Here is an 11,906-nt window from a genome sequence, read left to right as displayed (position 1 = left end):
AATGAAGAAATATAGGTGGCTGTCCAGGAAAACACAGCCACTGAGGTTGGAGAAATTAAAATTTCATACAGCAAGTTGGACAACTGGACAACTCAACTAGACAACCTAGCAGCAGGGCAAAATGGTATCTAGATAATGAAAACTGGTGGGGCAACTAAACAACTGGACAACATTAACCAATCTTGGCAACATGACAATGGATAACAGATAACTAGGGAACTAGATAACTGGAGAATGCAACAAGGCAACAGCATGGCAACTGTTGGGTTGGGGTTGGGTTGGGTTGGGTTGTTGAAAGACTAGTTGCATGTTTTAGAAATTGAGAAAAAAAAAAAGGGAGTGTTGCTGTATTTTCAATGGGGCATAGATAGGCTAAAGAGCCAATCTACACCCTGTGCCACTTTATATAGATTCACCCTACTCACCCAACTTAACCCCTCAGCCTTTTCTCAGTTCTCCAGTTGCAGTTGTCTGGTTGGCAGGTTGCAACTTTGTACCAAATTTGTATGTCTCCAGGGAAGTGGCTGTGTCATTCCTGCACAGCCACTTATTTTCTTTTGCTAAAAAAAATTACAAAAATCACAGCTTTCTCACCCTATCAAGCATTTCAATTTTCATCCATCCCTTGAAAGTTATCACACTTTACATTTCTGCACCCTCTGCATGTTGCAGGTTGTGGTTTGCTGGTTGTCACCTTGTCAGGTTCTTTGTGCTTGGTTGTAGTTGCCAACTCCACTCCCAAGTTCTCAGGTTGCCTCATTGTCTACATCCTCTGTGGCTGTGTTTAGCCTGCACAGCCACCAATCAGTTTTTTCTATTAAAAATTTCACAAAATTCACACCTTTTCAACACTATCAACCATTTCAATTTTCATCCATCCAGTCAAAAGTTATCACACTTTACATTTCTGCACCCTCTGCACTGTCCTCTGCACCTTCTGCACCCTAAGATTTTTTTCCTTCCAAAAAATTCACAATAAATGCTACCACATTTCACAAATTAATCATAGGCCAGGGCAGAAATTCCCACTTTTTTTTGTATTTTTTCCACAGAGATATTTCATTTTTAATTTCACTTGCACCCTGTTGCACCCTCAAAGATTGTTCTCCAAAAAGAAATATTTAAAAAATTCTATTCCATTCTCTCTGCTAAATATATCACTCTAAAACAGACCCCATATTTATATCTATTTTTTTCACTTAGATATTTCACTTTTAATTTCACTTGCACCCTCACTTGCACCCTCTGCACCCTCTTGTACCCTCAAAAAAAAACTTTGCCAAAAAATTCCAAATAAAATATCTCCTCATTCTATCTCCTCACCATATTCCACTCCAGAACACCCTGCATTCTTCCCTATTTTTGTCATCCACTTATCAAATTATCTATTATTTTTTTCCCCCAAATCCCATTTTTCCCATAGCTCCTTACCCAGAGCAGCTATTCACATGCTCTTTTTTCTATCTTGTCGATCTCGCCTACAGCTATCTGGAATGCCTATTGCCACCAATAATTCTCAAAACTGACCAAGAAAACATCAAGGCTTCATGTCAAGGGTGCAGGGTGCAGAAATGTCAGCACCCAAATTTCAAATGATTGGTACCATTAGAAAGGTGTAATTGTTCTCTTTTTTTCAAGCCTGGAAAGTCCCAAGGGTGCAGCAGAAAAAGCCTTTTGTTCTTCTATAGATTGTCCCAACCTTTTTGCATTTTTGCTTCTTCCCTTGTCTAGTTGTCTAGTTGTAGCATTGTTGTCTTGTTGTTTGTTGTGTCTGTTTCTCAACTTCAGTTCTACTAACCTTTGCAGCTCTCCTTTCTCACCTTCCACTTTCTTCCTATCAAAAAATTTCCCATGTGGCTGTGCAAAAAGTGCACAGCCACATGTCTTTTTTGCTTTTCAAAAATTCACAAAAATCACACCTTCCTAACCCTGTCAACCATTTCAATTTTCATCCATCCAGTCAAAAGTTATTCCACTTTTAATCTCACTTGCACCCTCACTGCACCCTCCTGCACCCTCGAAATTTATTTTCCAAAAAAAAATATTTAAAAATCCCATTCCATTCTCTCTCCTAAATATATCACACTGAAAAAGACCCCATATTTATATCTATTTTCTTCACTAAGATATTTCACTTTTAATTTCACTTGCACCCTCACTTGCACCCTCTGCACCCTTCTGCACCCTTGAAAAAAAACTTCCCCAAAAAATTACAAATAAAATATCTCCCCATTATATTTGCTTACCATATTTCACCCCAGAACACCCCGCATTTTTCCCTATTTTTTTCGTCCACTTATCAATTTATTAACTATTTTTTTCCTCGAAAATTTATTTTTCCCATATCTCCTTACCCAGAGCAGCTATTCACATGCTCTTTTTTTCATCTTGTAGATCTCGCCCACAGCTATCTGGAATGCCTATTGCCGCCCATAATTCTCAAAACTGACCGAGAAAACATGGAGGCTTCAGGTCAAGGGTGCAGGGTGCAGAAATGTCCACGCTTATAACTTTTCAACGGCTGAACCAGATTTCAAATGATTAGTACCGTTAGAAAGGTGTGATTTTTCTCTTTTTTTCAAGCCCGGAAAATCCCGAGGGTGCAGCGGCAATAGCCTATCGCCCCCTCCTTCTATAGAGTGATATTTCACTTTTTATTTCACTTGCACCCTCACTTGCACCCTCTGCACCCGAGTGCACCCTCAAAAAAAAACTTCCCCAAAAAATTCCAAATAAAATATCACCCCATTCTATCTCCTCACTATATTCCACTCCAAAAAACCCCGCATTTTTCCCTATTTTTTTCGTCCACTTATCAATTTATTTATTCTTTTTTTCCTTCAAATTTTATTTTTCCCATATCTCCTTACCCAGAGCAGCTATTCACATCCTCTTTTTTTCATCTTGTAGATCTCGCCCACAGCTATCTGGAATGCCTATTGCCGCCCATAATTCTCAAAACTGACTGAGAAAACATCGAGGCTTCAGGTCAAGGGTGCAGGGTGCAGAAATGTCCGCGCTTATAACTTTTCAACGGCTGCACCAAATTTCAAATGATTGGCACCGTTAGAAAGGTGTGATTTTTCTCTTTTTTTCAAGCCCGGAAAATCCCGAGGGTGCAGCGGCAATAGCCTATTGCCCCCCCCTTCTATAGAGTGCCTTGTCTAGTTCTTTAGTTCACTTTCTTAGTTTCTCAACTCACACTTCAAACTTCACTTCTCACTTTTTTTTAGTTGCTTCTTCCCTTGTCTAGTTGTTGCCTTCTTGCCTTGTTGCCTTCTTGTGTTCTCCTCTTGTCACTTTGTTGTCTTCTCACCTTCTTGTCCCCTTGTTGCACTCAAGTGAGACTTCAAACTCAAGTCTCCACTTTTTTTACTTCCACAGTTCCGCATTTTTGTCACCAGCCTTGTCTAGTTCTTTAGTTGCGTTGTTGTGTTGTTGCCTTGTCTAGTTGTCTAGTTCACATTCTTAGCTTCCAAACTCACACTTCAAACTGAACTTCTCACTTTTTTTACTTCCTTAGTTTTCCATTTTTGCTTCTTCCTTCCTTGTGTTTGTTGTGTGGTTGTGTTGTCACCTGTTCTAGTTGTCGCATTCTTGTCTTCTCAAGTTCAAGTTCAAACTGAACTTCTCACTTTTTTTAGTTCAACAATAATTTTTCATTTTTGCTTCTTCCCTTGTCTAGTTGTTTAGTTGTCGCATTGTCGCGTTGTTGTGTTGTTGTATTGTTGTTGTCTTCTCCACTTCAGTTCTAACCTTTGTTACTCTCTTCTCCCAACTTTCTCACCTTCCACTTTCTTCCTATCAAAATTTTTCCTCTGTGGCTGTGCAAAAAAGTGCACAGCCACTTCTCTTTTTTTCATTTTATAATTTTCACTAAAATCACACCTTCCTAACCCTGTCAACCATTTCAATTTTCATCCATCCAGTCAAAACTTATTCCACTTTTAGTTTCACTTGCACCCTCACTGCACCCTCCTGCACCCTCCAAATTTATTTTCCAAAAAAAATTATTTAAAAATTCCATTCCATTCTCTCTGCTAAATATATCACTCTGAAAAAGACCCCATATTTATATCTATTTTTTCCACTCAGATATTTCACTTTTTATTTCAGTTGCACCCTCACTTGCACCCTCTGCACCCGAGTGCACCCTCAAAAAAAAACTTCCCCAAAAAATTCCAGATAAAATATCTCCCCATTCTATCTCCTCACCATATTCCATTCCAAAAAACCCCGCATTTTTCCCTATTTCTTTCGTCCACTTATCAATTTATTTATTCTTTTTTTCCTTCAAATTTTATTTTTCCCATATCTCCTTACCCAGAGCAGCTATTCACATGCTCTTTTTTTCATCTTGTAGATCTCGCCTACAGCTACCTGGAATGCCTATTGCCGCCCATAATTCTCAAAACTGACTGAGAAAACATCGAGGCTTCAGGTCAAGGGTGCAGGGTGCAGAAATGTCCACGCTTATAACTTTTCAATGGCTGCACCAAATTTCAAATGATTGGTACCGTTAGAAAGGTGTGATTTTTCTCTTTTTTTCAAGCCCGGAAAATCCCGAGGGTGCAGCGGCAATAGCCTATCGCCCCCTCCTTCTATAGAGTGTCGGGTCCCCCACCAAGTTCCACAGTTCTAAACCTTTTTTTCTTTTTGCTTCTTCCCAAGTCTAGTTCTTGCATTCTTCCCAGACTTCAAACTCAAGTCCCCACTTTTTTTACTTCCACAGTTCCGCATTTTTGTCACCAGCCTTGTCTTCTTGTCTAGTTGTCTAGTTCACCTTCTTAGCTTCCAAACTCACACTTCAAACTGAACTTCCAACTTTTTTTACTTCCTTAGTTTTGCTTCTTCCCAAGTCTAGTTCTCTAGTTCTTGCACTCAAGTGAGACTTCAAACTCAAGTCTCCACTTTTTACTTCCACAGTTCCGCATTTTCGCTCCTTACCTTGTCTAGTTCTTGTCTTCTCACCTTCTCGCATTGTCGCATTGTCATATTGTCGTGTTGTTGCCTTGGTGCCTTGTCTAGTTCACCTTCTTAGCTTCCAAACTCACACTTCAAACTTCAGTTCTCACTTTTTTTAGTTCAACAGTTTTCCATTTTTGCTTCTTCCCTTGTCTAGTTGTCTAGTTGTTTAGTTGTCACCTTGTCGTGTTGTCGTGTTGTCGCATTGTCGCATTGTTGTGTTCTTGTGTTATTGTCTTCTCAAGTCCTTCTCAACTCAAGTTCTAACCTCTTCTCCCGACTTTCTCACCTTCCACTTTCTTCCTATCAAAATTTTTCCTCTGTGGCTGTGCAAAAAAGTGCACAGCCACTTCTCATTTTTTCATTTTATAATTTTCACTAAAATCACACCTTCCTAACCCTATCAACCATTTCAATTTTCATCCATCCAGTCAAAACTTATTCCACTTTTAGTTTCACTTGCACCCTCACTGCACCCTCCTGCACCCTCCAAATTTATTTTCCAAAAAAAAATTATTTAAAAATTCCATTCCATTCTCTCTCCTAAATATATCACTCTGAAAAACACCCCATATTTATATCTATTTTCTTCACTAAGATATTTCACTTTTAATTTCACTTGCACCCTCACTTGCACCCTCTGCACCCGAGTGCACCCTCGAAAAAAAACTTCCCCAAAAAATTACAAATAAAATATCTTCCCATTCTATTTGCTTACCATATTCCACCCCAGAACACCCCGCATTTTTCCCTATTTTTTTCGTCCACTTATCAATTTATTTATTCTTTTTTTCCTCTAAATTTTATTTTTCCCATATCTCCTTACCTAGAGCAGCTATTCACATGCTCTTTTTTTTATCTTGTAGATCTCGCCTACAGCTACCTGGAATGCCTATTGCCGCCCATAATTCTCAAAACTGACCGAGAGAACATCGAGGCTTCAGGTCAAGGGTGCAGGGTGCAGAAATGTCCACGCTTATAACTTTTCAACGGCTGAACCAGATTTCAAATGATTAGTACCGTTAGAAAGGTGTGATTTTTCTCTTTTTTTCAAGCCCGGAAAATCCCGAGGGTGCAGCGGCAATAGCCTATCGCCCCCTCCTTCTATAGAGTGAGCTCTGCCCCACCTCTGGTCTGTCCCTGACCCACCATCGGATGACCCGGAACATCGAGCTCCATCAGACACACCCACCTGGGTAGCGCTTCGGATCTTCCCCAGGTGGGTTCATGACAGAACATTTATTTACATTGCGTAAAAAAGCTATTATTTTGCATGTCCACAGAGCTCCCTCCGACTGGGTACGAGTCTGGTTCAGTATGACCTTGTCACCACACACAAAGAAATCATGTTGGTACACCCTCTCTCCACACAGTTGATGTTGAACAAGAAACTGAGGATGCTTCAGTTACCATAGTGATCTGCACAAGCCCTGTTTTGTCTGGAAGGTGGGAGTGATTGAAGATTTTGCTCTGTTTCTTTACTATATTATGCTAACTTATTGTGGAAGTCGTACTGATGAACAGTAAAACAACCTTGTCAATTATTATTCTTCCACAAATATGAGCAAAGTTGGTGTGTACCATTTAACTGACCCACTCGTATTTATGTTCATGAACAAAAGTACGATTGATGTTGTATGTTGTATTTGTGTTTGTGAACAGAATAAATATCTGATATTATTATTATTATTATTCGGATGATGATTGTCGTTGTTTTGCTCGCGAACAAAAGTACGAGGTAGATACATTCCAAGTTGTTCACCTCTGTCTTCAAGCTATTTGGTAACTTGCTACAAATGTGATATTGGTCTGGGAGATCTCCAACCCTCTCCACAACCCCGAACCAGAGACCTTTTTTAACCTATAAATATGGAGCGGGTCAAAGAATGTCAGAACGGCGATTTAGGGGGGGGAAGAAAGCCACAACAGGCGCACCAAAGATATTCGACCAAAACTCGCCCATTTGACCTCCAAAACCCGTCGAAATTGACGTCCAGTGCTCGTGCGAAGCAGCCCATCACCACACGACCCATTCCCCGTTGACAAAACCGCTCGAATTCTAGCGATTCATCTGATAGTTCAGATGAAGGTCCAAAACATCGAATTGGGTGAAACCGGCCCAGAGGACCAACCCAACCCGCTGAAATCAAGACTAGCGCGAAGCAGCCTGTGACTGCTGAGTCCATTCGCCGTCAATCGAAAATTCGCCAAATAGCTCAGATGCTGGCCCTGAAATTGACCCAAAGGGCCATCCAAACGCACCAAATTTGACACGAAGGGCTAGCAGGAAGTGGCCCACGGCCACAGAGTCCACACCTCGTCGATCGAATCGCGAAAATCCGCCGAAAGTTTATGACAATGCGTTAGTAATGCACATGTGTGGGTTGGATATGGGCGTACTATGGTGCCCACTCCTCCCATTTAACCAGCGGTTCTCCAATTATGGGTGGCAGCGCAATGCGCAAGTTGCGTTCGCAAGCGCTGGTACCGGATAAAGCCGGGTATGTATATAAATGGTGTAAACCTGCGCGACATCGTTTTTTTTTTCCTCACCGGTGCAAGGAGGATTGGAGGTTGGGGGGGAGAGGGCCCGCTCTTCCCTGACCTAGCAATCCCAGGCCCTCAAGCCTGCCTGAGGACTGTGTTTGTGGTACTTAGCGCGCTCTGTGTGCCTTCGCAACAGTATAATTGGAGACTTGCACCGTCTCTTTATTCACAGGTTATTCTTATCATCGAATTTTTTCACTTTTGCAGTGTCTCAACTTGTGAGTAGTTGACTAACACTATTTTCACGCTTACCCTTTGTACAGGTAGGAAGGGGATCAAGGATGGGGAATAGGTGATTGGTTCCGGCTCAGGGAAAGACATTCCAGGTATGTGTGCGACTCTATCTTCCTGACCTTTGTCTAACTTGTGCCCAGCCCCTGTCTAGGTGGGGAACAAGGACAGGTTGGGGAATGAGTTATATTGGCTTTGGCTAGGGAGGGCTATTCAGGTGTGTGACTCTGTTTTTATTTGTCTCTTTGCGAGAAGGCGCTCTCATCTCTCCCTCTCCCCACAGTATTATTTCCTTCCACTTTCTAATATCACTTTCTGCTTTGCCTCTGATGCTCCCTGGGAGCTTTGATGCTTTGGTGCAAGGGGATGAGAGCACATCCCTCAAGGCGTTCAAAGCCCCAGGCGGAGGTTCCTTTTTTTTGTTCCCCCTTTTTTTTTTCTTTTTCTTTTTCTCTTTTTCTTTCTTTCTCTGGAGGAATTCTATGAGTTCAAGGGTTGAAGGGGGTTTGAGGGAAATATGTATCAATAATCATTTATGTATCTGGTTGGGGGAGTGGCAAGGTTGGGTACGAGGTTGGGTACAATTAATGTTGAATTAATGTTTTATCGTGATGAACGCATGCAGTCCAAATATAATTGTACCACTGTTGCATAACATTCATGAGTGTATGTACAGGCAGGTTGTGTGCATGCAGGAGGAGTTGCAATAGAATAGCGTGCTGCCGACAATCTAGAATAGCGTGGTGACAGTCCCAGCAAATGCCAGAACCTCTGGGATTGAAGATGAGCCAGGTAATTTACAAGGAAGGAGACTGGGGAAGGAGGAGGGCAAAGCGAAAAAACAAGGAGGACGAGGAAGAACAAGGAGAAGAACAGAGGTTACAAAAACAAGGGAACAACCGAAAATAAAGAAACCTAGAAAAACTAGAGTAAGCATTCCCCCCTGCTCGAAATGCTTACCGGAAGTAAGGGACTCCGAGAGAAAACTAAGAAATGAGACTAAAAAAAAGAAACAAAGTAAAGGAGTTCAGCAGAGGTTGAGGTATAAGAGGGCCAGAGCCCAGAAGCATAGGCGGACGAATAAACACGTACGGAATTCGTCCAAAGAAATCGACCCAGGTATGCAGTGGCAATAACAGTACCAAGTTGCACGCACAGCAAAAGCCTTGGTATAGAGCCAGTTGATGATGGTGGGGTGAGGTGGGTGTTGATGGTTGGATGGTTGGATGGTTGGGTGATTGAGCGCGACAAGATCCTGTGGGAAAGTTCTGAGGTCACATGGCATTCAACACCATGCGGACTTCTTTCTTTCTTGAATCAGCAGTTTTTTATCTTGACTCCAGTCTCAAGCGGCAACGATCTTCTTGTATTTGACTCTGGGACTCCAGATGCTTGGATCCTTTTACTTCTTGTGTTCAGTGATGTAAATCGTCGATATGCGCAGTAGAATTAAAACTCAAATGGAAACAACAGCATGGTTTCACATGTAAAAATAAGCGCCTCTAAAGGGATCTGTGTGCTTTCGTCAGCTTGAGGAAAGCCTATTGCAATAGAAAGAGTGTCGGCACCTCCAGGAGGAACAGAAATACAGTGACAACTTGAGTCACAATTTTTGTGACACAACAAGCGGTGATGCACACTCTGTTCCTCCAGGGGGAACAGAAAATGCAGTGACAACTCATGTCACAATTTTTGTGACTCAACCGGTGATGCATACTCTGTTCCTCTAGGGGGAACAGAATGCCTCTGTGACAATATTTTGTTACAATATTGTGACACAAGTGGTGATGCATGCCCATTCAAAAATTTCCACTATGCTTTCGTCAGCTTGAGGAAAGCCTATTGCAATAGAAGGAGTGTTGGCACCTCCAGGAGGAACAGAAATACAGTGACAACTTGAGTCACAATTTTTGTGACACAACAAGCGGTGATGCACACTCTGTTCCTCCAAGGGGAACAGAAATGCAGTGACAACTTGTGTCACAATTTTTGTGACCCAACCGGTGATGCATACTCTGTTCCTCTAGGGGGAACAGAATGCCTCTGTGACAATATTTTGTTACAATATTGTGACACAAAGCGGTGATGCAGACTCTGTTCCTCCAGGGGGAACAGAAAAGTGTGACAAAGTTCTGTCACAATAATTTTGTGACACAAGCGGTGATGCATACTCTGTTCCTCCAAGGGGAACAGAAGTGCATCTGTGACAACTTGTGTCACAATGTTTGTGACTGAACCGGTGATGAGTACTCTGTTCCTCCAGGGGGAACAGAAAATGCAGTGACAACTTGTGTCACAATTTTTGTGACTCAACCGGTGATGCATTACTCTGTTCCTCTAGGGGGAACAGAATGCCTCTGTGACAACATTTTGTTACAATATTGTGACACAAGCGGTGATGCACACTCTGTTCCTCCAGGGGGAACAGAAAATGTAGTGACAACTTGTGTCACAATTTTTGTGACTCAACCGGTGATGCATACTCTGTTCCTCTAGGGGGAACAGAATGCCTCTGTGACAATATTTTGTTACAATATTGTGACACAAGCGGTGATGCATACTCTGTTCCTCCAGGGGGTACAAAAATGTGCAAGCCAAAGTAAAACTTGCTAGAGTGCCCTACTGCTTGATGCCCTAGCGCTAGGGCAAGCTGAACCTGGTCCCTAGGAATTTTTTGACCCTAGGGCAGGATGACCCAGGTTAGGGCTAGGGATCCTGCCCTAGGGATTTTTCAAACCCTGGAACCCTAGGCCCCCTCTTAACGGGGTAGAAGTAAAGGCTGATCCGCCTTTTACAGCTACCCCGAGGGTTTATATACAATCTTATACATTCTCGGCACAAATAAATAGAGAAGCTTCTGCGACGCTAAATTAGCGTCGCGACATAATTATTACACAACACAACATCAACTGATGTTGTGGGCGGAATATAGACATGGGCCAGGGCCTCACATGCACCCTCACTTGCACCCTCTGCACCTGAGTGCACCCTCAAAAAAAAACTTCCCCAAAAAATTACAAATAAAATATCTCCCCATTCTATCTCCTCACCATATTCCACTCCAAAACACCCCGCATTTTTCCCTATTTTCTTCATCCACTTATCAATTTATTAAGGGCACGACTTGGCACACTATTTTCTTTCCTTGATAGCTTGGTAACCAGGGCAGCTAATCACTCTGGGTTTGTTGCATCTTGTAGAGGACATCTATACAGCCTTTGGACATTCATCAATGCCTGATAATACCAACAAATGGATGAATAATGGTCCATGGCATGATTCGGCACAAGTCAATCGTGTCAGGTGTCATATCCATCCCCGGCCATCAACTTCCGGTTCCTCCGATCCCTCCGGTCTAACTCTGCTCCTCCCTCACTAACCTCGGAGCCCCCATATTCCGCAATCCTCTCGGTACCCCTCGATGGTCACCACCCCCTCATTTCAATTTATTACCTACGCCTCCCTAAGTATGGAGCCCCGAAGACTTCCGGACAGCTCCGACGTCCGCTAGCGCACCCCCACCTCCGCTGGGCAATACACTCGCCTGCCCTGCAGAGCCCACCTTCGGGCCTATCCCTCCTTTCCGTTTCTGGGTTATTGCCTGCCTTTCCGCTAACCCCGCGAACCGACTCATCGGTAATATTCAGTCGGCTAATGTCTAAACCCCGTTAGCTCCGCTCCGTTCGGCTCCGCCAATTGTGGAACCGTCTCTGCTGTAACCATATATATATATCCCACTTGTACATAGGTTACACCCCAGTAGTAAAATCAACTAGAGTTACCCCCCCTTCGGTTCTGATTGCCAGTCAGTAAGTTAGGGCACGGACGTGTCACTAGGCACAGCGCTCTTGGCAGAAGTCGCTGAGGCCAAAGCCCTCCGCTACGGAGACACTCCCTCGTCTCGAATCTGGTCTCTGACATCAGGGGACAATATGTAAGTGGTCGCCTGATACCCCTATTCGATATCATATGTAGCTGCACCCGCATGTAGCCGCATATCCCCTATTATATCGTACATCATCACATTCCCGCATGTCACCGCCGCCCCCATATCCAAACACCCCCTTTGTTCCTATTCTGTTTCGTTGTCTACCGATAGCTGACTTAGCTTCCAGTTATCTCTCTCTTGCATGTGACTGCTTATGTCATCACCTGTGTATATA

Source organism: Cantharellus anzutake (assembly GCF_015039405.1).
Source record: "Cantharellus anzutake strain C23 chromosome Unknown EI90scaffold_344, whole genome shotgun sequence".
NCBI classification, from domain to species: domain Eukaryota; kingdom Fungi; phylum Basidiomycota; class Agaricomycetes; order Cantharellales; family Hydnaceae; genus Cantharellus; species Cantharellus anzutake.
Note: the sequence above shows the minus strand (reverse complement) of the source record.